Genomic DNA, 26,209 nt, shown 5'->3' on the forward strand with positions numbered 1-26,209 from the left:
GCCTCCAGGAAGTACCTAAGGTTCATCTCCCAAGTAACAGTCTACCAATTCAGGGCTCACTGCTTAGGACTAGCAACAGCCCCCAAAGCCTTCACTCATGTCTTCCAACTGGTGTCGGTGTAGCAACATGTGAAGGGGATAAGCCTCCAAAGGTACTTGGATGACTGACTAAGCCTAGCATCCTTAGTAGCCGAGGCAGAACACAGGGACCAGGTCCTATCCCTTTGCAAGGACCTGGGAGTGATCATGAATCTTCCAAAGTCAGACCTCTCACCAAAGCAGACCACTGAGTACCTGGATGAGGATGGACATGGTGGCAGGAGGCTGTATCCACCAAACGAGAGAATTGCCAATCTTCTGATAATCACAGAACCATTCCTCAACTTGCCCCAGCAACCAGCAGAACAGTGGCATCTGGTCTCCTTGAGAAGTTGGTCCTCAGGGAGTTGATGGACAGGGTCAGAGAGGATGTGTGGTGGTGGAGAGACCCGATGAGCCAACTGCACTTAGCTGACCTGGAGATGCTGATATTCTCAGACATATCCCAGAGGAGGTAGGGTGCCCATCTGAAAGGTGTGTACATTTCCATAGTGTATCAACCTGTTGGAGATGCAGGCAGCCTGGCTGGCTCTCCAACTTGTTGGGGCTTCCCAAAAGAGAGACTGTGGTCGTTTACCCAAAGTAGGAATATAGAAGGTTTACAAGAAACTTAATTTTTTAAAACTAATTTATTATCTAACTAACCCCCAACCTTACAAAAACAGATGAAATTTGGGCCCCTTGACAGCATGAGGCAACCCCCAAAAAAACAACAGTATATATACATACAAAGAAATATAAGATACATACAAAGAAATATAAGATGGAAGCAGTGAAATTTTAACAAGAAAAACTACCACTTCCAACCCACACACAAACTCAAGTACACATCAGTTACCTTAAACTACGTAATCAAGCTTCAAAAAAACAACTGATATATATATGTATATACAGTAACCTGCCCTTTACAACATCAGGGACTTCAACACACAACAGAACAAAATAAAACTACATTTAATCCAAAATCCAAGGATCCAAAATGATCACACTAGTCAGGGAAAATTACCTATAAAAGTCCAAATGCCAGTTCGCTAAATCATTAGTTTGTCCTTGATCACTGTTTTCATGTAAGTTTGTCCATACAGAAAGTTCAATCAGGGCCAAAAATAGGACACTGTACAGCTTAAAACAGGATCTCCAACTTTATAACAACTGTAGTCTTTAGAGATGGCAGCTTACAGCATCCCTCAAATTCATATACACATAAGTCTTCTGTTGGCTTTACAAAACAACTGTATGACACATGCATGTCAGACTACCTGCACTTTACCTTCAGTGTCTCCTTAATATAGTTCAGTTGCTTCTTGCAATTGCAAACCAACACACAGAAAGCCTCCAAACCCCACAACACAAAAATGATCCTCGTGATTCCATAGACCAGAGGGCAAACCTCAAAAGGGAAGTTTACCCAAAAGGCAAACTTCAGAAGGGGGAAAAGTTGGTCAGCTGACCTACCACTCATTTACTCCTGAAAAAACAAGAACAGAAAAAACAAACACAAAATGCAACTAAACAAAAAACATTACATTTCTTCACACAAACCACACCTTCCCAGAAGTCTACCACACAACACCTTCAGGAACATCTGGCGGAAAAGTCAGCAGTTGCCATGAGCGACAACACCGCAGGGGTAGCCTACATAAAGAAGTGGAGGGGCTGACCAGCTAAGCAGGGAACATCAAGAATTAGGCACTGAGTGGTCCCTAATTCAGAAAGTAGCTGATGGAACTGTGGCAGAGCCCAACATTCAATCTGCTTGCCACATCAAGGAACGTCAGACTTCCCTAGTACTGTTCTCCGGTTCCTTACTAACAGGCAGCGTTGCAGGACACTCCATCACCTGTGAGACAATATGGGCAACAACATCTTCCCTCCATTCAGTCATTTGAGGAAGGTGATCAGCAGGTTCTTCGTGCCCTAGGGCTCCCTCGACATTGGACCACCTTGAACGTGGTGAAGGGACTCTTGAACCCCTGGAATTTGTTCCTGGGTTCAAGTCCAAGAGTCCTATATATCATTACTAAACATAATAATTTGAGTTAATTTTCACAGAATTTTCCATTTTTGGTAAAATTTGTTGGAAGTGATTAATAGGAAAAGGTATCGTATGTGGGACTGGGGTTTATATCCAAAGCTAATAGTGGGATCTATGGTAGGATCATCAATTACTCTATAGTGTTTGAACCTGAGGGATGTCACATTGATAACTCAAGGGCGGAACTATTCTGCAGAGCTGGGCCATGGTTTCCAGGGTTGGTCTGGATATAGAGAAGGATAAGAAACCTCTACTGTAATTACACTGGAACCCTATGCTCCAGCACAGAGCAAAGGGAAATTGACCAGAAATATATTTGAAATAGGACCAGGAATATTTGGAACCTCTTAGGATAAGTATTGACCTTTAATCTGGAAGATTCTAATTGTGAGACATTGTGAAGTGTTGTGGCTGAAAGCCTATCATCTGAAGGTAGAGGAAAACTGACGGTGGAATTGGCCTCAACAAAAGAAATTAAAAAATTAAAAGTATTATTGCATTTTGGAGGAGTTAAAGTAGACTGCTCAGTACATGCTTTTTGGAATCAGTCCAAGGGAATGATAATTTTTGCACCTCAACTGATGATGTACTCAGAGGAGAAACTTGTAGAAGAATTAAAAGATCAAAGTGTGATTAGAACTGAAAGAATGAAGAAACTCAATGGAGTCATAATTCCACTTACAAATTTAATAATTACATTAATTCTACCTGCCTACCTAATGTAATAAAAGCAGCATGGTTACGTTTTAAGGTTTAGCAATTTATCCCAAGACCAAGGAGATGTTTTTATCATTAGGAATATTGCTAATAGATTCACAATTTCGTAAAAAACAAAGAGTAATAAAAATCCACAATTATATAGTAAATATATTACTATGTAAAAAGAACCAAAGACTTTCGAACACCTGAACGGTGTTCCTCATCAGTGTTGACTCACATTAGGAATATTGTTGTGTGTGTTAGGATCTTGTAGGCAGAGGCAGCAAGGCAAGCCTGCCACATGTGTTAAGTGTAGTGAACAAGAGCATGGTGTATGTTATGAAGAAGCCAGATGCATACGTTGTGGAGATAATCATCCATCCCTTTGACAAAATTGTGATGTGTACATCATGGAAAAGGAAATTCAGACCTTAAGTTACAAAGGCTAAACAGAAAGTGTTAAGGCAGTATGTTAGACCAGGAATATCCTTTTCTACCATTACTGCTAACAGAAGAAGAAATATAAATGCTACCAGAGATGCTCTCTTTGGCAATATAAAGGGAAGACCAGTGGTGACATGTACATCTGCTTCATTGGAGGCTGTGCCAGTAATTTCTGGCAGTCCTGCCTCTTTGGAGGCTGTGCCCGTAATTTTTGGCACTCCCAACTCTTCGAGTCTGCATTAGTGATTTCTGCCGCTCCTGCCTCTTCGAAAGCTGCACCAGTTGTCTGTGGCTCTCCTGCCTCTTTGGAGGCTGTGCTAGATATGCTTGGCATTCCTGCCTCCCTGGAGGCTGCACCAGTTTTACCTGGTGTGTTGGCCTCTTTGGAGGCTGCACCAGCTGTACCTGGCACTCTGGCCTCTTTAGAGGCTTCATTATCCATGTCCAGTGTAAATGTGTCTCTGGAGTCTACACCAACCGTGACTGGTGCTCCTGATGCTTCAGAGGATACACCAGTTGTGTCTGACTCTCCCACCTCTCCTCAGGCAGCACCAGCTTTATTTGAGCTGGAAATTTCTGTCATGAAGATGTCTTCAAAGGTGCCCAACACCCATAATACTAGGGAGGCTTTGCCATCTGCGGCAGGTTCCTCCTCATTAAAATGAAAGGCAGCCATCAGTAATCAGTCTCCTTCTAGAAAAAAGCAGGGGCTAGACAATAAATTTAAGCACTCAAAAGGGGCTCCAGTTTTAACAGGCTGAAAAGCAAAATAAAATTTTATTCACTGGAACAGTCAGGGATTAAGAGCTAAATGGAAAGAACTAAGTATCTCCTGTATTTATAGCTTTGCAGGGGGCTATGATTGGTAATGGTATGTGTCTGAGCCCACATAGCATGCAGTCTATAATTCCACTTGTAAAATAAATATAGGAAGCCGTGGGGGTGTAGTTTTATATACATAATGACACCCAACAAAATTTATTAGTATCTAGTATAAACTGCAAGTGATAGGTGTGCAGATCCATTTGCAAAGAAAATATACAGCATGCTCTGTCTATCTGCTGCGTAGTGAAGTCTTTCCCATTGATAAATTTAAATCCCTTATTCAACAGCTACCACGTCCCTTTGTTATTCTGGAAGATATGAATAGAAGCAGCCCTCTTTGGGGTGATATCAGTACCCAACAAAGAGGAAATTGCCTGTGTTCCATCATAGAAATTGGAAATGTGGGAATTCTCAACACAGGGGAGCTTCCACATTTTCATGTTCAAAGAGGCACATCATCAGCAATTGACTTACTTATATGCAGTGATGACTACCTTAATGATTTTAGTTGGATAGTGGGGAACTACATGCCTTTTCATACATCAGACACTATGGGATTGTCCTCCATCTCTTTGGAATTTGTCTTGGACTCCATGCCCAAAACCCAGAACCCTGTAGTGCCAGACCTGAAATTCAAGTGGTTCTCCACCCTTTAGTTAAAGGGACTTTGTCAGTGTAGATAAGGACAAGATGGTTGTTTGCCCAGTTAGAGCCTTGATGCAGTGCCTGAAAAGCACAGACCCGCCTGCAGAAGGCCTTTCATAAGCATGGGATGTGAAAGAGAGGGGTCTCCAGAAACGCCACCTCCTTAAGAAAAGTCATAATCAGAGCAGATGTCCCCATGAGACTACTTACTTTACCCATCAAGAATTAAAGCCCATGACATTAGAGGCACAGTCCCCTCGGTGGCATACAGGAAGAACCATTCTGACCTATAGATCATGAAGGCGGGAACATGGAAGAGACATTTGCCCTTCATGTCTTTCTATCCACAGGACTTTGCCCACAAGTCTTTGGACACCTTCACCCTGGGCCCCAGTAGTGGCATGTTAGCAGGTAATATAACATTAGCGAACCCCCAAGGGAAGGTTCCGTCAGCAGGAGGTTGGAGGCATCATCATCATGTGCCCCCCTGCTTCCCCCTGAAGGGATGGTTAATACAAGTAGGCTTAGCCCAATTTTTGTTTGTGACCTGAGCCGTAGGAGGTAGATTCAGAAGCACTGAAAAGTGTGGCACTGGCAATCCAGGTCTTGCTCACATTCCACTCCAGATAGATCAGCCTCCTACCTATTGGTGAGGCTCCATCTACGAAAGCCTAGGTTCTTATTCCTAACAGAACAAATATCAAATTCTACAGTAATTTGTATTTTTCGTAGGATACAAACCTACACTTTCAAGGGGAATTTTTTACCCTTCTCTACCTCCCCTCATGGTTCCACTCTCTCCCAATCATGGATTTGACAGGTAAAGCAAACGGACTGATTCACCAAATGGAAGAGCTAACCAGGCTCAGGTCACAGATGACTCAGGCTTACCCATTAGACTTTTTTTTTTTTATTTAGGTCAGCAGACAGCTGCAGTGCTCTTTGCGCTGAGTGCTGCATTATAAAGGCGTAGGTTTATCCTAGGATAAATACAAATTACTTAAGAATTTGGTATATTGTGAATACAGTGCACAAAAAATGTCCAAATTATGAAAGGCAACCAGTAAAATCAGGATATGGGAACCTAGCATTGTCCATTATTATTGAAAGTTTGTCTTCAAGGGTCAAAAGAAAACTTGTGCATAAAGGCGTGAGGGCCCAATTTTCACCTGCAGTAGTCTTAAAAGCTTACTATATTCAAAACATTTTTGCAACACACCAAAATAAAAGTACTTTCAGGCAACTTTCCACTAATCACATGAAGAATACAACTCACAACTGTTGTTGCTGATGATGTATTTGAAAAATCCTTCTTATTTTTGTACTTCAGTTGTATATTTCATTTTACTGTAAAATTGTAGTTCATATGGTAATCAAAGGTTGTCACTAGTATAACTTCCAAAGCTATCAGCTTGTGTAATTATTGTTTTCTTCTCAGTGACATTTGTAAACCTACATCTCTGAAAATACATTGTTAGCCTTTTTAACATTACAATTGTGATTTATGCCAAAGGATGTTTGCAAAATGTTAGTAATAAAAATTTCCTGAAAGGCATTATAGTAAATCATGTATTCATTACATATTTTGTAATGCATTTACACCCTAATTTATTCTATCTATATCTTTATGATAAACGAACACTTGGTACAGAATAATTTATTTGAGATGCATCATACCTGCTGTTAAAGAGAGCTCATATCTCCATTCTGATGGGCAAGTTGTCATTCAAACAAAAGAAGAAGATTAAATGGCTGACCCTGGATGATGTCTAGTACACCTGTCCTCCACCAGGCTTTTGATAGCTTCAGCTCTTGTCAGAATTCTCAATACTGCCATTGTTTTGGCTGTTTGCTGCTTTTGTGGTACAGTGCTGTACATTATTTTTTTAGGATGTCATCCACTGGAAGCAAGGCCCTGAACATCAGGTTTTTGGGAATAATTATTGCCTATCATGATGTTGAATTTGAGCAAGATAGATACACTGCTTGTGCCGGCTGCAAAGGTTTGGAGTGTGATATAGAAAATAGATGTGAGGAATGTAGGGATTGGTCCAAGGACTTTATGCATAAGTTCTTTAGATATAGGAAGAGAAGGAAGGCAGATTGCAAAAGTAAGTAGTCAGGTCAGGTCATAAACATGTCATTTCTCCCCCTTTTCAGGGCTTTGGCTTTTACCTCTGCTAATGCTTTAGCTAGTATTGAGACATCCTCTTTAACTCTGCCTTCTGCTCCCCTATTGGTTCAGGAAGAGCATATTGAGAAGTTAGAGCAGGATGTAAATCTTATTTTAGAATCTGTAAAAGGTTTGACTGAATTTATGGTAGGGAACTGTTCTGGGTCCCCCCATAGTTTGTAATCATTTTCCCATTCCCCTGTAAAAGGCAAGATGTCGGTGCCCGCATCCATTTGTAACCCAAGCCTTGAACTGCCTTGCAACAGTTGGAAGAGTCTGTCTGCCGCCAGGGAACTGGGTCGTTTCTAGTGACAATGTAGATCTGTGCCCCCTTTCACTTGCCTTTCATTTAATGCATTCGCCAAGAGATCATAATGTAAATCTTCTCACCGTATTTCGACTTCTCCATCATCAGCATCTAGTAATGTCTTAAGTGAGTGGTACTAATTCTGATATTATTTTGGCTCAATCGATTGTTAAACCAATCTCGTATACATCTACTTCTCATTCTAAATCCTTGTCTGCTATGCCTCTCTATCAGAATGCAGTTGTTTATTCTTTACATGCTGTTCTTTGGTTATCAGTAAGTATCTTTCTTCTGCCTTTGTTAATGATTCTCTTTCTAATCCTACTATGGGTACAGAATCTTCTGTTGTTTCCAAGATAGATGCTATTCTAGCTGCTTTGCTTTCTGTGTCATCTGGGAATGCTCTTAGGTCCATTGAGTCATGTTTGGACGAGGTTAGGGAGTCAGGTGTCGCTATCACTCCTCTTCCCTCCTCCCTCCCCAACCTTTCCCAGTTTCTTTGGAACCTTGTGGCACCTCATATTCTTTTGCTAAGCCAACATGTGTCAACTCAGGTGAGCAGCTGCAGGTTGCTTTTCCTTCAGTCTCCCCTTCCATCTAGTCGGAGATTTGTTGCAAGGAGTCACTTGCTGTCGCCTTGACTCCTCCTCTGGCGGAAGAGGAGTTTGAATCAGAGGAGTTTCCTTGGGTTTTTTGGTGTTTGCTGAAGAGTTGCACTTTGCCTTTTCCTCATTTAGTGGAGGAAAGAGTCTGTAGAGACCAGGTCTGGTTTCTTCTAGTATTTGGTGCCCAAATAAATCTTTGAAGAAATCTAAGCTTTCTCTTTCAATTAGAGCACATTTTGATGAGATTTCTTACACTAGCATACAAAGCTTCTTTAAGTCTGTCAGCTTTTGTCTTCCTGGTTTTTTGAAGTCGCAGAGAGCTGCCTCCTATGATACTGGCACTTAACCGTCTTCGGTCAGTGATTCAAACTTCTCTGCATGTTGATCTTTCAAAGAGACATGCTCTGGAGACTGGCAAGGTCCTTTGGACTAATGCAGAGGCAGAAACTTTGTTCAATTCTTTGTTTAGAATTATTGAAGTTTATGTTTTGTTCATGAGACTTACCTGCCAGATATATATATAGCTGTATTCTCCGAAGGTCCGACAGAATTTCAAATTTCGCGGCACACGCAGTGGCCGGTCAGGTGGTTAGTACCCATTCCCGCCGCTGGGAGGCGGGTATCAGGAACCATTCCCATTTTCTATTCAGATTTTCTCTGTCGCCGGACTGTCAACACCTGTTGTCAGTTCCTCCGCCTTTTGATTTCAAATTTGTTGTCACTTAAGTATTTTGGTTTTTTTGGTACTCGACTGGATCTGTGACTTGGCATACGCTCTTTGTGGACCGTTTTTGATTTTGCTTTTGACTTTTCTTATAATTAAGATGTCTTACCTCTAGCTATCGAGTCTGTAGCTTGGGTGAATGTAAGGTGAGGCTATCGAAGACTTTGATAGTTCCTCACTCTTTATGTATGATATGTAAGGGTGTTCAATGCTCTATGATAAATCGGTAATGAATGTGTGGGATTGTCTGAGGGTGAGTGGAAGAAATTGAAGCCTATATGCTTAAATTGGAGCGTGATAGGCTGAGGAAATCTTCCTCCTAGAGTGCATCCTTAGTTGGACAGTCAGGCCTTCTCCCTACTAGTAACCCCTGCAGTAATTTATTACTAACCCAGTTTGTTGCTGCAGAAGGTAATTCTGGCTCGTAGTGGAGTCAATGCTCTTGAAACTAAAGTGAATGCACCAAACGCATAGTGTTAGTGCTAGTGCCCTAGTGTTGTGGAGGGGGCGTCAGATCGCCCTATAATGCCTCTAGGCCTGACCTCTGTCAACTCCCAGGACCAGGGAGGGGCATGTCGAAGTCGCATGAGGGCTACGGGGCTTCCCACCGATCTGGCGCCCCTGGCAGGTCCTGATGACGCCACCCAGGTTGCCAGGATCGCAGGTTTCGTGTTAACGCATCCTGAAGGATTGCTTCGCCCTCCTCGACACGCCCTCCCCGGGCCACCGGGTTGGAGCTCGTTGACTCCTCGCCTCTTATAGCGTTAGAGGAGAGGACGCCCACGCCCTTCCTCTAGACGCTTGTACTCTCTTCCCCAAAGTTGGCGTGGATATTCCTCTGCAGAAGAGAATAAAGTATTTTCACGATCACTCTACTCACCCCCTGTCGCGCTTAAGGCAAGGGTCAGAGCTTTCGCCTGTGGAAGGAAGTATACGCTTCGCTCTTCCTTCTCAGGTTCAGCCTCCTTCTCCGAGAGAGTGGCTTCTCCAACGCCGTGAAGATTTTGTTGGGTTTACAACAGCTGGATGCTCTCATGAACCTTTCAAGATTCGAATTCGTTTGTTAAGAGGTACACAGACTTCACCTTTCGTCTCCCGCTCGGGAACGATACAGAGCGCTCTGTCTTCTAGAGAGAGTGTTTAGTGGCTTCCTATTCGTCTTCCCGAGTTGAGTGTGTTGGCCTTTTCTTGTCTCACAGGAGCGCGCCTTGCTCTTCGTGCGCTTCACGCCACGCGCTCCTCACCTTGGAGGCCGGGCGCGCCAGCCATGACGCTGCCGCCACGCCAGACTCTCTTCTAGTACTTGCCACGGAGCCTTCTCGCGCTGGCCACGCCATGACGCCCGCGCCGTGATAGCTTCAACTTGTGTTACCACCGCCCAGTTGTTCATCATGTCGCACAACTACCCGCTTTCCAACATTTGATGTCCTTCTTAATTTAGCCAGTACTCGTTTCCGCAGTACATATACTAATTGGAACGACAGAGAAGATTAGCATGGCTCTGGCGCGAAGGATGACACGCTTAATCGTGAAGCCGCCCACATTTTTTATGTTTACTATAATGCATCTAGTTGATTTTACTTCTTCGCTCATGGGAGTTCCCGCCACGAGATCGGCGACCGGAACTACTTTCACCACTCACTCAAGACCCACCAGCTGCGAAGAACATCCTCTTTCGTCACAGCCTTTGTATGAAGAGAAACTTCTTTCGTCTTCTTCTTCCTCTGATTATCAGACTCTGGCTTTTTTCTCTTAGGACTGTTTCCTGAGACTTGGAACCGGCCGGCCTTCTCTCCACCCTCGCAGTTGTCTTTGTCTTAAGGAGCGTTTTGACTAAAAATCGAAATAAAATTTTCTGGGATATTTATATATGGCAATTTGCTATTATCCTGACTATCTTCTCAGAAAGTTTTATTTAAAAGTTCGCCACAGTTAGAAGTTATAAACAAAACAGTAACCTATCATAGTCAAATTACATTTTTCATATAATGTAATGATATTGTCAGTATATCGGTGGTAATTTCCTTTTAGCTATGAAATAATATCTAATGCGATCTATGGCAACCCTGTGGACATAGTACGCATCAGCGAAAGACAGGAATGCCGCAGGGCAGTCAGTGGCAGTCAGTCAGTAGCAGCTCAGAGCTTGACTAAGTAAAACGTCGCGCTGGCCAACCTCAGCCGTGTTTTGACACTCGCCCATTTAGCCTACTTAGCGAAGTTATATTACTTGCAGGTCTATTTTGCTTTTTCATTATGTCATAAAACATCAAACTGTGTAACGCAAGCAAATAAATACACAGAGAAGCTAAAATATCGTTTTTTTCAAAACTAAAGTTATCGATATTCAAACTGCATCTCCTTCATAACGCTTGCACCGATCTCAGATACAAAAAAAAAGTAAACGAAGCTGGGCCGTTTGCATAACAAAGGGGCTTCCACAGCTAATGACGAGACCTCGCACCACGAAAGAGTTTTTTCCCCGGTTGAATGTCACTTCAAGAGAGGTAGCAAGTGACTTTCATCTCCAGATTCTTTGCAACCAGGCTTCATTTTGCACAAGCCTGGAAAGAGTGAGGGGCAGACGCTTGTCCCCTTCCTACTGTTAGAGAGAGGTTACTTGATTCCCTTCCTGTCTCCTCTTTGTTTTTTTGTTTTTAACTGCCTTCCTGTCAAACAGAAATTGTTGACCTGCTCTAACAGATGTTCGAAAGGAGAGCAGTGAACAGATATTGACTCGGTAAACTTCGGGATTTTACTACAGATTGTTTCTAGTCCCAAACTTTCAGTAGGCTGAGACCCGGCTTTGACGTCAACAGGTCGAACAACTTGGTCCGAAGGAAAAGTTCAAGATGGAGACCTCGCGTAGTCAATACTAGAGCCCTTCATCCCGGGATTGATGGTATCTTTGGATCTCCGAAGATACTTATCTTCACGCCCAATTCATCCACGTCGTGAAGTATCTCAGGTTGTCTTGGGGACTAGACGCATTCAGTTCAGGGCTCTGAGCTTGGACTCTGCAATAACGCCAACACGCTGAAAACACCGCCGTCCGATCAGCTGGGTTAAGAACGCGGTCTGGCTTTCTGCATTGGATGGTTGACCGCCAGGGAACACCAGATGCTGTTACGCCACATTTTGCTCCGAGGGTGTTTACATCGCCTCATGATAAACGTGCTGGCGATGCAGTTGCACTGCTCCACGCCAGATCTCACTCACTTGATCGACTGGTTGATTCGAAAGGCCGCCGGTTAAGGTATTCCGAGGACCCCAGTTGACTTCTGTAACTCAGAAGTCCCTGGGACTTCTGGTCTGTGATAGTTTATTGAACCCCTCACTGTCCATTGTGTCTGGGAATTCAGATCTATTCAGCGCTTTATAGCGCCTCCGCTGCAAGAACAACTTCTATGTACGAAAAGTTTTCGCCTTCTTGGAAAAGAAACATGCTAGGTGAAGGAAGGAACGAGTCTGCTGGGGACCATTTCTCGCTGTTGGAGAAGTTTGTTTTCTGGGGAGTTCGTATCTCAGGAATCTTCAGTTCTTTTTGTTGGAGAACTGACAAAGCAAGGAAGACTTGAAAGAGGAATTCGAGAATTTTCCTCATATAAAGAGGATCTGTGGTGGTGGCTCCCATCCAACGGAATTGCAGAAAGGACTTCCTCAGCTTGAACCCAACCTAGTGTTGTTTTTCTCCGACGGTCGTCAACAGGTTGGGGCAAACACTAGAGGGAGAGTAGTGTTAGAACCTGAGAGAGGAACAGGTGTCCTGGCACATCGACTTCAAAGATTTGGCGTTATCTTTAGCTCGCCATTCTTCGAGGTCCAGTTTGCAATCGTGGTAGTTCTAGCAAACTCGACAATACTTGTTCCCTGTTCACCTTGCAAGAGATTATTCCTTGAGCCTATGCTCGCAACATTTTCGATTCTCACAAGTTTTGTGGCAGAGGTCGAAAATGTTCGAGCAGACCTGCTCTGTTGCCATCAACTCCTGCCGAAGGAATGGACCCTTCATCAGAGGTTTTGCCACATTTTGTAACTTTGGGGGTCGCCATCTGTGGATATTTTCACGAATTTCAAGAACAGCGAGGCTCCTCTGTAAGCTCATCTGTACTTGACCCTGGGGCAGTTAAGTGAGTGAAGGTTTCCTCTCCCTGGGATTGAACGGGAATAGATGTTTACGCCTTTTTCCCCGGCTCTAAATTCTGGGAGAAGTCACACGCTAAGTCTCAAGGTTCACAAGGGACGAGGATGACTCTCATCCCATGTTTTGGCCTTCAACCACTGGTTCTCGGAGTTTCTTCTGGTTGGTAGACGCCCGAGACCTTCCTATGAGAGCAGTCCTGCTCATACAAACCCACTTCACTTAGATATCTTGAATCTCCGGCCTGAACTCGATCGCTTGGTGACTATTATCAAACTTGGTCAGAGCTTAAGGGTTTTTCTGGCCAGGTGGCACGGGCCATCGCTAGAGCCAGAAGTTCTTCATCTAAAAGGATATATATCTAGCGAAGGAAAGCAACCTTCAAAGGTTGGTGTAGAAAGAAGGGCTTTTCCTCTTCCTATCACTGTGAGCCAGGTCATGGATTTTCCTTTACTTAAGAGAAAACTCGGCGCAGTTCCGACTATCAAGTGTTATCGAGCATGCTTTTCTCATTGTATTCAGACACAGAGGATTAGCTGGTTCGACAATAAGGACCTCCACGATCTTAATGAGTTTCTAAGACGCCCATGGTTCTCAGCTGATTTCTCTGCTTGGAACTTGGACGTAATGCTCAAGTTTTGATGTTTAGTCCTTGGTTCTCTCCACTCTGCATCTCTAAGGATGTTACTCTCGGAACGCATTCCTCACAAGAAGAGAGGAGAGAAGCTCTGAGGGGTCACTATGTGGGCTTCATGAACACAATGTTGTCTATTCTTTTAAGCCCTAAGTTCTTATTAAGAATGACAGGGTCTTCTAACCCTTGGCCTAGACACTTTGAAATTAAAGGTTTAGCAGACTCTATTGACAGGAACCTGAGGGAGTCTTCATGTCCAGTTGTTTCCTGGCACTACCTTAAAAGAACACAGGACACCTCGTATCCATTGGATGTTTTATGGTGTTCTGTGAGTAACCAGTTAAACTATGTCAAGAATGCACTGGCATTCTTCATTAGGACGCTATTATGACGCACACTCTAGTTGTGACGCATCTAACTTCAAGTTGTTGAGAGTTAACGCCACGCAGGTGAGCAAAGTTGCTACCTCCATGCATGCTCAAGAAAATATGGCACTCAGTGACATTTTTAGTGCCACATTTTGGCTTAAGTCAATCTTCGTGTTTGCCTCTACACTCTTGGCAAGATGTTTAGTAGCATACGAATTGCTTTTGGCTGGGACTATACATTGCTGCTTCAGCAACCTTGGGGACAAGTGTGCAACTCTGATCCTGTCCTTTAATTGTGTTTTTGTGGTTGTTGGGTCAATTACTGGAGAGCCTCCAATCCTTTGCAAACTAACGCTAGGTGTTGGTTAGGTGGTTGCAATGCTCTTTTTGTCCTCTTTAGCGGGGGCCATGATCTAGTCACATTGTGGCCACTCTGCTGACAGATCATCTAGAAGTCGCCAGCTTATATAGGTCAACACTGCTGGGGTCTCTAGTAGCTATAGAAGCAGACTAGGAGTGACAGTAATCACTCAGTCAGCTACGCTATCAGATAAGGAACCAAAATAATTTCACTAATAATTGGTTTTTTCCCTATTTCTTGGCTGTCTCTACCCTCCAAAGGTGGTATTCAGTTATATATATATCTGGCAGGTAAGTCTCATGAACAAAAATGATATTTTAATGATAAAATAAAGTTTGTTCATGTTTACCTGGCAGATATATGCATTTATATTGCCCTCCTCCTCCCCCCTCAGGAGACAGTGCATGCTAGAAAATCTGAATAGAAAATGAATGGTTCCTGATGATCACTCCCAGCTGCGCGGGAATGGGTACTATCCACCTGACCGAAGCATCGGCGCAGCCATAAATTTGAAATTTGTCGGACCTTCGGAGAATACAGCTATATATATATTCTTTACAGGTATGAACAACTTATTTATCATTAAAATATTTCATTTTTCCAAGTTTTCACTCTGTACAAATTGCACCTGCTCTACACCAGCTTAAGGAATTGGTGATGCAAGCAGGTATCAAAGCATGGGAGGAGACTTTGATTTTTTTACTTGCTTGGACAAGGCTATTTTGGATACAGCAGCTGAATGTTCTCACGCTTTCACTAACTCAGTTTTGAAGAGGAGAGAACAGTTCCTATCTTTCGTTGAAGGTTTCTCCCACTCAGAAGATGGCAGCAGTTTTGGATCATTTTCTTAATCCAGCTTTTTTCAAGCCCATAAGGGAGGATATTTCTGTATAGGAAAATAAACATTTTATTAAATAAGACAGTCACTTTAAGTGAGACATGAAAAGGCCTGCTGCTCGTCGTCTTGGCCCTCCAGTCAAGAATCATTCCTCCTCATCTCAGGGCTCATTTTTGGCTGCAGAGCCCTTTCGTAGGTTCACATTGGGCTTTTGTAAGAGTAAAGCTGCTTGGATTATTAGGAAGAAGTTAAGTTTTCAACCCTCAGATTCCAGTAGTAGACAGATTGCAAGCCTTGTAGCATGTTTGGAGAGATCAGGAGCAGAACATTGGGTGGTGTAGATACTGAAAGAGGGCTATGTAATTCCTTTTCTGTCTCCTCCTCTTCTGATTTTGTCTACTATAACTTTTCCGTCATATCTTCATCAGCTGGAGAGGTATCCTTTACTTCAAAAAGAGGTTGTATCATTGTTAGAGAGGAATGTAATAGAGCAGATGTCAGGAAACTCCCTGGGATTTTACAATTGACTTTTTGGTGATAAAGGTGTCGGAGGTTGGTGCCTATTGCAACAGTAGATGTGTTGAGACTCTCATTTTTACATATGTCCCCCTTTCTCTGTGGAATCATCCAGCACAGTGCTGGCAGGAATTCAGAAGAACAACTTTATGATATTGGTGGACATGCAGGATGCATATTTTCACACACCAGTAAATCCTCAGTCATATAAGTTCCTTTGTTTTGTATTTGCAGGGAAGCTACTTCAGTTCAGGGTGCTTTATCTCAGCCAATGTGCAATGCCTCAGGTCTTCATGAGATTTTGGTGCCAGTAGGGGAATGATGTTACATTTTAGGAGCAAGAATTCTTCTCTGTATTTGGACAACTGGTTAATGTTGGCCAACTCTTTTGACAGAATTCTTAGGGCCCATTATCTGTCACTTTGGCTCAGTCATTGGGCATCATGATAAGTTTTCTGAAGTCTGTCCTGTTTCCAGCTCTGTCCATTCTCTACCTAGGGATGAGGATAAATTCACAAATTTCAGGCTTTTCCGTTGGAGAAATGAGTAGACACTTCTTATAGTTTCTTAGAGAATTTTGGCCCTTAAGGAATCTTCCTTCAAGAAAGTGGCTTTCTCTGTACGGACACAGGGTGTCTTTAGAAAAATTGATGTGACTAGTGAGGCTCGAGATGTAGGCAGTTCCATATTATTTGAAAGGAAGTTGGGATGGAAAGTCTGTGCCAGACTCTTGTTGAGTCTTTGCCACATTAAACCTTTGAGAGACGGTAGCATGGTGAAAGGATCATTGAAGACTGCTGACAGGTTCATCCCTAGGTGTAATGAACCCAGATATCACCTTGTTTTCAGACTCTTCAATGACAAGTTGGGGAGCATGTCTGGGAGGCCTAGAGATGTCTGGGACATGGCTGCCACAAGAGAAAGAGTTGCTTATAAACAACTTGGAACTGTTAACTGTATGGAAGAGTCTGCTACAATGCGAACAACTGGTCAGAGACAAGATAATAGTGGTGTTTACAGACAATACAACCTCTTCGGCGTACATCAGTAGTCAGGGTAGCATGAGGTCAGAGACAATGTTTCTTATAGCAGAGAAATTGCTTCTATGGGGCGAAGCCAGGAACATCATTATGGTTCCTCAGTTCATTCCAAGGAGTGACAATGTTGTGGCAGATCAATTGAGCAGGAAAGGACAAGTCCTGCTGACATAATGGTTGGTATTTCCACAAGTCTGCCAGTCGCTGTGGAGTCTGTTGAGAGTGTCAGATGTGGACTTATTCACGATGTCGATGTATGAGAAACTACCAGTGTATTGTTCTCCATGCTGGGACCCTCAGGCTTGGGCAGTGGACACTTCTCTTCAAGATTGGTCCAGCATAGATGATTATGCCATTTCCCCTTTTACAAGCAATAAGAAAAGTGCTGAACAAGTTTCTGGAAGCAAAGGAATTTCAGAATGATGCTCATAGTCCCTTGGTGAACTCAGAGAGAATGGTTTCAAGATCTCCTAGGTCTTTCCGTAGATCTCCTTTGAATTCTTCCATTAAGGAAGGATTTACTTTGCAAAAGGATTAGGTTGCAAGCATTCTCTAATAAGGTAGGCTTTTGCAAAGGGGATGCTATTTTGTCATTTGTGCCTTTATTCAGAGCTGAAAGTGATGTTGAAGCAGTTATTACTAATACCAGTAAGGATTCCTAATTTAACCTCATTAGTGGGGAACAAAGAAGAGGCTCTACTCTACCCTATAGGGGCAATTAAAAATTTAGATAAATTAAAGCCTATAAGGGGCAAAGTTAACCAGTTATTTTGTGGTGTTAGAAAGCCTAATGCTCCCATATCTGAGAATTCAGTGTCTTTTTTTTTTTTTTTTTTTTTTTTTTAGACTAGCATATGAAAAACTGGATCCAGATCTCTTACCTTTATTGAAGGTAAACATTCATAGAGTAAGAGCAATTGCTATGTCATTTAGTTTTTTAAAGAATTTGTCACTTGAGGATGTGATAAATGTGGTGCATGAAAGTGCAATTTGGTTTTTGCTGCCCTTGGTCTTGTATTAGTAACAGGTAGTCTTTTCCTGAACTGAAAGAAAGTGCATTCTTGTAGGATCTTCAATATTTAATCCCTGGTTGTACTTTTTTCTTGGGAGCATGAAGGTACATTCTTGTATAAGAGCATACCTTTGTGTTGTTAGGTATTTATGTTAGTTGAATAGTTTTTTGGGTTATCAGATCCAGGCACAGAAGTACTATCACACTGCTTCCATTCACTCTGGCTGAAGATGAAGCAGTTTTCTTCACAAGGCTGCTTTTGCTGCATGTACGTGAGAATCTTGCACCTTTAACAGAACCTACCTTTTGGCAGCAGTATTATCAAGGAAGGACTGCAGATCAGTAGCAATGTTTTGGGTTTCTTACAAGAAACTCGTAGCTTGCTAGCATGAGTTGATTTTTTTGAGCTGCAATACCCACCATACTTTTCTCAGTGTGGGAATCAGCCATTTTTAACAGTAGGTAAGATTCCTCCCAAATAATATAAATTTTCTTTATAAAATTAATATTTGGATACCAACTGCTAAAGTAGACCCCACCTAGCATCCCCAACAGATTAGTGGGTTGTCAAGGAGGATTCTGACAAGAGCTAAAAGATTCAAAACAGGTGTACTAGATAGTCATTTGGGGTCAGCCATTTGATCTTCTTTTGTGAATGGCGACAGGCAAGGAGATATAAGCTGTCTTTAACTGTTGGTAAATATAGTATCCAAATGATAAATTTTATCATGAAAATTTATATAATTTCAGTAACGTAAAGAAAATTAGCTATATTATGGCTATGGTAGATAGACAGTTTGTTAAACATTTCTTTGCCTCTCTCCCTCTTTCAGTGTTTAGTTTGTGAATATTTCTGCATCAGTTAAAGGTTATTCTCTCTCTAGATCACATTGTTAGTTGCTAGAGGTTTAAGTGAGCCTTATCTATTATCCACTGATCGTGGAGGACAGTAGTCAAAATGCAATGAATGGATTCACATTTCCTTTCTCTCATTGTTGAATCCAGTTATATTCAGTTGTGTTGGTGATGTTCATCTACCAAGCAGGATCACTTATTGGACCAGTAGCTTTGTTAGTTAATGATCAGTGGTCTTAGAGATGAGATGCTGTTCCTTTATCTGTTTTTCATCTTTGCAAGATTATCCTTTTTTCTATCAATAGTATGTTTTTGACAACCATTATGGGAAGTGTATTTCTTTCCTTGTGTAATTTTGGTGATTGTTATTTGATATGTTAGTAATCATGCTTACTATTTTCATTCAAGCTTTAGTTTCCTCATTAACACTACGTCCTTGCTATCAGGTGTGAAGTTTTCAAAATGTTCTGTACTCTTTTCTCAAAATAGGTTTTTCTTATTCTATTTTGTAAATATGTCTATGATTAATAATATTTTAATGATTAAAATGCATTTCCTTACTTGTACTGAAAAAAGATATAAATTTTCACAAAGAAGTTATAAGAGGGATTTATGTATTTCATGAATCACAAATCACCTCAGTATTTATTCAACTTAGCCTTGTTTTTCATGTCTACGGTCATATATAAGAGTGCTGCCGTGGAACTTATTCAAGACTTGCTTCATTGTTTACCTTTATATGTCTGTTTTTCAGTTACCTTTCATGTACTCGGTAGAATAGAATACTGGACAGGGTTTTTTGTGGTAGATCATTTTGAATGGCATTTAGCTTTTACATGGTATGCATAGAGGTGGTATTGATTTTAGGAAAGCCTGCTGTCTAAAATTAGTTGAAAACTTACTGATACATGATATCAGTAGTTAAAGGGGTTTCCAGATCAGTATATACCCATTAGATGGAAGGTATTAATAGTTCAGTTAGGTTTTTTTGTGAAATCAAAGAGTGCAGACCAAGGCTTTTTGTAGGTAACAAAAAGACATAAGTCTTGATAATTTTGGTTATACAGAAATATAAAAAGTAAGCATAAATATGAAGTTATGATTGTCCAAAAATTTTCTCATCAAGTAGATCAGGTATGACTTCCATAAATCAGATGAAATGGTATTATAATGTTGAATTGTCCTGGATTACTGCTCATTGAAGGAAATTAAGTACAGGTACAAATAAACAAATGCAGGAACCAAGTTTGCAACAGTTATGACTAGATCAAACATAGATATACCAAAAACTGATTATTGCATCACTGAAGATCATCATAGCAGATAAATAGTAGGTTTTGTTAAATGATAAGATAGGTAATACATAAATTCATATGAAATCTTCAATAGATCTACGGTATAGCAGCCTTGAGTACAAAAAGAAAGAAATGTTGAAGTGACATTATCCCATTTGAGAACTGAGAACACCCATTTGTAGATTATGGAATACATTGACAGTAAATCATTATGGTTGAAGGCCCAAAGTTTAATCGATGGCGAATAAAAAATATTGGACATGAATCTTTTAAAGAAATTTAGTCAGTCTTCCACATTCTCAGCCTCTTCAAATATTTATTTTATAATAAATCCCATCATACCTGAGTTAAGATTTTTAGGCCAGTGGTCGTGTTAGACTTGTTTTTTTCTGTGGAACTATATTGGTGGTGTTTACGTTGCAGGTATAATAGAATACTGTACTCTTATTATCTTGTCTCAGTTGTGTGCAATTTCAGTTTCATAGTATTCTTGTTTTAGCCTGTTAACTGAAATTAAGGCATATGTACAAGTGGTGGTGAGTTTTTTATTTGCTGAAGATCTTACATCCTGTTCTGTACACTTTTTTTATGTTTAGGAAAATAATCTTTAAGTATTCTAGGTTTTAAGTATAAGTACATATAATTTTTGACTGGAAGTTTTGGTATCTACATCTGAATCTAGATGTTCTTAAAAGTCTATCAGTACGGATTAAATATTTGATATTTTAAAAGTTCAAATGACATGTTGGACAGGAGACATAAATTCTTTATGCACTGAAATATGGGAAATTTTATAGTGTTTCCAATACTTAGTTATGTTTTGAAAAGATGAGAAGGGCCTTTGAGATAACATGACAAGTTTCTGTGATAAGTGTAAAATTGCATCTTATGAAAGTCTAGGATCTGTATAATTTACTAATTCAGCTATCATGTAATATAGGGTAACTTTCTTCTTTTTTCATTTGAAATAACTCTTATGACATCTTTACTGTAGCAACATACCTGGTTTTTTTTAGTTCCTTTAGATATGTTTCTTCACAATAAATGAGTCATTCTTGAATGTTTTTCAGTTGGTCTTTATTGCAGCAGTAAAGATTTCATGTGTTAAAATCTGATAAACCTCAGAATTTACCATTAGCAGAAGTTACCTACATGAAATAATCATTCATGACAGTTACAATTTCATTGTTTTTATGGTTGACAAATTTATTAGAGGTGTTAGGGGTTATATTATTAATGAGGAAAAGTAAAATGTAACTTGCATTATTATAAATTGTGAACAACTTGCATTATTATAAATTGTGAACTTTGTCGTAGATATTTGAGTACTACATTATTTTAATTAGTTTCATCAGAACCCCTTCGCTTATATACAGTCACATTTGTGGTCTGTTAATGCCTCAGGCACTACACATTTGTTTAACAAACAGAAGGAAAGTGGTAGTTGCTCAGAATATGTGCCACCTGGAACCTCATACCCATTAAATACCTCACTTTTTAAGCCAGTATAGCTGTTCAGAGGTGAACTGAATTTCGTGATTGTTCCTTACTGCAAGATTATACAAAGCTGTTTATTCCATTATTTATCTCACTTTTTTATACTCTATATGTAACTTACCAAGTAAATATAATGCTTATAGTTTCATAGTGTCACTCTCCAGGAGCTTAAAAATTTTGAAATTTGTGATAGTGCTAGTGTCGGCGTAGGTGACTAGTCCCCACCCACTTTTGTGGTATGAAAGGAGTGACTTCAACAGCGTGCTTCAGTTGTTTTTCTGCCGGCTCCGACAGTAGTTCCTTTGTGAGCAGCTAGCTTAAATTTTGGCTTTCGTCGTATTTTCCTTTGGGATTCTTCTTTAGGTGAAGTACTGGTAGCCTAGGCTTTTGTATTTGTTAGGTTCTCTCGTAGCGAGACCATTAATTTTCAGTTCAGGGTGCTTTTTCTTTAGTTTGGCTTACATTACATTTCGAACATTATAATTCGATTGTTGACTTCTTAGACTTAGCCTAGTATGTCTGACTCTAGTGCTGCTAGCCTATGATATTGCAGCCAGGCTCACTAAAGATAAATATAACTTGCTCTTTATGCGTAGAATGTGGGGGACAAGAGTATTCAGTTGATCGAACATGTGACGAATGTTCAGAGTGGGATGGTAGAAAATGAAAGGTTTTCAGGTCTCATTTAGCAAAATTAGACAGACAGGAAATGTAAGGCGGCCACTAGAGCTGAAAAACAGACAGTAGATAACAAAACCATAGTTAGTTCTGCTGATGATAATATTCCTGCTTTACCTTTACCTGCTCCTGCTGTGTCACCTGTTCCCAATTCTCTGACTATTCAGCCTACTACTTTACCCGGCTCCTTCGCTTCCGAACCCAACCCCCATGCCAGCCTTGAGTTGAAACTCGTACGGGTGCTTGAGTGTGTGTCCTTAGGGACAAAGTGGAGAAAAGTGCTAGTGTTAGTGAAGTGTCAGTGGAGGTGGTAGCTGCTCATCCCGCTGAAGCTTCTAGGCAAAGGTCACTGGCTTACTGTACTACCCCACACCTGAGAGCAGTAATATTGGGGGCCCAAGGGAGGCCATTGGTGTCTGCCCACAGGCAGTCGTCGCCTCAGTCGGACCTGTAGCAACTTCCCATGTTGCAGCAAAGGATAGCCGTTGGAAAGGCATCCAGATGGAAGTGAGTAGGTTATCCTTGAGTTCCTAGGCTTCCAACCCCGAGAATAGGCGCTGCTGGCACTTTAGTGATGAATTTTGGCCACTGAAAAGGCCCGTGGCGGACATGGTCCGCTTCCCTCCAGTGCTGTACAAGAAATTTAGGGAGCTCCTGTAGCAGCCTTCTTGTAGTTTCTGGGATTCCCCAGAATGCTTTTCTCCAGTGTATCCTGTGTGTGAGGCCAAGCGTTCGTCTGCTTCCAGATGCTCCTCATCGTCTCACGAGTGCCCAATAGCACCCGAGCTCCCAAGGGCAACTGATCTCCCAGCAACACCTGGCGCTCAGTAGTTCCCAAGCACCTGTTACCGCCCAAGCGCTTGTTAGTGCCCGTTCCTCCAGTTATGCGCGAGCACCTGTCATCACACAAGCGCCCTTCAGTACCCGAGTGCCCTTCAGTGTCCGAGCACCCTTCAGTGCCCAAGACTCCGGCTCAGACGCCTTCTGCAGACACCACAGACCTATCGCTAGCCCCCATTCAGTATCAGCTGGCGGACATTTGATTTGCTTAAGAGAGAGCCGCCGCCTTCGGCCCATGCCCCTCAAGATTTGCTTCTATCCCCCGTTTCGTCGGAGGATGAAGGTGAAGTTGGTGAAGTGGATCAGGGCTCCCCTCTGACAGCTTATGCAGCTTTATTGATGTACTTTCCGCAGAACTTTCCAGGATTCTTCTTGCCTCTGGCCCTGACCTCCCCGGCTTCAACATTGTTCATCAGTGACAAGCCTTCTGACTCCTCCAGGTCATCGAAGATGGTGCTTTCATCTTCTGCTTGGAAGGCTGTCAGTGATCTGGATGGCTGGTTCTGAAAGGAGAGGGATCAGGGAAAGTCTTCGTTCAGCTGTCCTCCCTCTCGTCCTGTGCACTTGAGGTATTCTTCATATGAGACCGGAGAAGCTCCCTCACTGGGAGTGGCTGCTTCCTCCCAGGGGGACTTCTCACGATTTACGGACTCGTCTAGGAGGTCAGCCTTCGCTGCTGCTAAGGTGTTCTCCCCTACGGAACTCGGCCACCTTTTGAAGAACTTGTTCAGGATTTTTGAAGTTTTGAGCGTTTTAGACTGGTTGGGGGATGCCTTAGCCCACAAGATTAAGAATTGCTCTTCGCTTCCTGAGGAAGTCGCATTGAATTGGCCAAATCTCTTGTCGTGCACAGATAGAGGCATCAGAGATGGCTCTCAAGAGTTAACCTCTCTCTACGCAATGGGAGATTTGAAGAAGAGAGAGCTCTGGTGCTCGTTTACTATTAAGAGTGTCACAGCTCCTGAGAAGCCTGCCTTATTGTATTCACTTCTTGATCGCCCACACCTCTTCCCTCAGTCTACTGTCAGCAACATTTCTTTGGAGCTTCAGAAGAAAAGTACACAGGACCTTTTAGCTCGCTCATCTAGATGTCCCAGGGAGTCTCCATCGACAAGTACCAGAACCCATTCTTCACTTCAGCCTCTGCCCTATCAAGGTGGCAGGCCCAGAGCCCAGTCTAGGCCTAGGACGAACCTGCGCTTCTCTTCCCAATTTTTCAAGAAGCCCTCTTCTAAGCCTGCTGCTCGGAAGTGAGGATCCTTTCCTCCATCCTTCAGTAGGAGCCAGGTTCCTGCATTACTGGGAGAAGTGGAGCACAAGAGGAGTGGAGGAGTGGATTGTGTCAGTGCTGAAACAGGGCTACTCCATCCCATTCAGGGAGAAGCCCCCATTAGTCAACAAGCCTATCACATTGACCTCCTACTCGGTAGGATCCGAGAAGTATTCAGCCCTCTCCAATGCAGTGTCAGCCCTCCTCGAGAAGACAGCTATCGAGGAAGTCGAAGAAATCCAGTTGTGCAGGGTTTGCAACCGTCTCTTTATAGTCCCCAAGGCATCAGGGGGGTTGGAGGCCAAAATACTGGACCTAAGCGCCTTGAACTCTCTTGTTAAAAAGACAAAATTCATGATGGAAACAAGTCACTCTGTCATGTCATCCATTCACTGGGGCGACTGGATGACTACTATAGACATGCAAGATGCCTATTTCCACATTCCTATACATTCAGATCCCAGGAAATATCTACGTTTTGTGTTTCGCAACAGTGTACCAGTTTCAGGCCTTATGCTCCAGCCTTTCTACTGCTCCGCAAGTGTTCACCTGAATCCTTGCTCTGCTCTCCAAGTGGCTTCATCTGATGGGGATAAACATCTCCCTCTTCTTAGATGATTTGCTCCTTCAATTGCCGTTGAAGGAGAGGTGCATGGAGGACCTTCGGACAACCCTTCGTTTATCACGAGTTGGGTCTGCTAATCAGCCTTCAGAAGTCCCACCATTCCATCACAGACAATTCTCTATTTGGGGATGATGATAGACTCTCAGAGTTTTCAGGTTTTTCCATCACCCAAAAGAATTCAGTCATGCCTGAAGAAAGCCGACAAGTTCCTCACCCACCAAACCTGTTCGGCGAACCGATGGATGACCCTTCTAGGTACCCTAGCCTCCAAGGAGCAGTTTGTTTCCCTAGGAAGGCTATATATAAGAACTCTTTAGTTTTATCTGCGTGCCAGCTGAGACAGGAAAGCTCATCCAGACACATTTGTCTTCCCAATATCTCAAGAAATCAAGGAGGATCTCCAGTGGTGGAAGTCAGAAGGCAGGCTTTCAGAAGGGAAGTCCCTTCCTTCTTTGAACCCCAACCTAGACTTCCATGCAGACGCAACAGATCTAGATTGGGGAGTGCTTCTAGGCACCCAAGAAGTGTCAGGAACTTGGTCTGAGTAGCAGATTCACTGGCACATCAACCTCAAGGAGCTGACGGCAATTCGGCTGGACCTTCAGCATTTTGCTTCAATAGCCTGCAGTCAAGTAGTGACCGTACACTTGGACAATGCTATGGCCTTGACGTATATAAAGAAGCAAGGGGGGACTCGTTCGTTCGCCCTTTGCGAAGCAGCAAGAACCCTCCTTTTATGGACAGATCACAACCGGACCAAGTTGGTGACACGGTTCATCCAAGGCAAGCTCAAGGTCCTTGCAGACAGGTTGAGCCATCGCAGTCAGATGCACCCCACAGAGTGGTCTCTTAGTCCACTGGTGTGTGAGGAGCTGTGGAAGCTGTGGGGGAGACGTCTTATAGATCTGTTTGCGACATCTAAGAATCATTGTCTACCAGTCTTTTGGGCGACAAACGCCATGCTACAAGACTGGTCGAACAAAGATCTCTATGTCGTCCCACCATTCTGCATGATATGAGAAGTCTTCAAGTTCCGCAACCACTTAAACACCATGATGACTCTGGTAGCCCCGTTCTGGCCGCGACAGGAATGGTTCCCAGATCTCTTCAAGCTGCTGATGGACTTCTTTGGGTTGTTACCACAACGACCAAGTCTGCTCAGACAACCCCACTTCAGGTGGTTCCACCAAGGATTGTCCACTCTGGCCCTGACAGGGTTCAGACTGTCAGGAAACTCCTCAGACAGAAGAGGTTTTCAAGAGCAGCTTTAGAGGCCATTGCCAAGTGCAGTTGCTCCTCTTCTGACAGTCTATCAAGCCAAGTGGGTAATTTTCAAACCCTGGTGTAGAAGACATGACATCTCATCTTCTAAGACGTCTGTAGCAGACATTGCCGAATTTCTCCTGTACTTGAGTACATTTAGGGGCCTGTCCTCCTCTACGATCAGAGGATACAGGGCTATGCTGAGTTCAGTGTTTCAGCTCTCTGCTAATCAGGACCTGTCCAATGTCATAAAATCTTTCAATACAGTGCAGGCGGTCCCCTGTTATCGGCAGGGGTTCCGTTCTGATGGTGTGATGTTAACCAAAAATCGGTGATTTTCGGGGGTTTATTGGTGCCGAAAATCGCCTTTTTTCAATTATCGGCACCTCTGTTAGGTATGTATTGGCGCCAGTACCCCCCAAT

At 42.5% G+C, this 26,209-nt stretch overlaps 1 protein-coding gene and 1 non-coding gene across 9 annotated transcripts in view; both read left to right on the forward strand.

Moving 5' to 3' along the window:
- Arp2 (Actin-related protein 2) overlaps positions 1 to 26,209 on the forward strand; it is a 201,603-nt gene that overhangs the window by 61,139 nt on the left and 114,255 nt on the right. The window lies entirely within an intron of this gene.
- LOC136828999 (U6 spliceosomal RNA) lies at positions 10,001 to 10,104 on the forward strand. The gene has a single exon (XR_010850278.1). It is a non-coding gene; the product is annotated as a U6 spliceosomal RNA (small nuclear RNA).

This window comes from Macrobrachium rosenbergii, chromosome 3 (assembly GCF_040412425.1).
Source record: "Macrobrachium rosenbergii isolate ZJJX-2024 chromosome 3, ASM4041242v1, whole genome shotgun sequence".
NCBI classification, from domain to species: Eukaryota; Metazoa; Arthropoda; class Malacostraca; order Decapoda; family Palaemonidae; genus Macrobrachium; species Macrobrachium rosenbergii.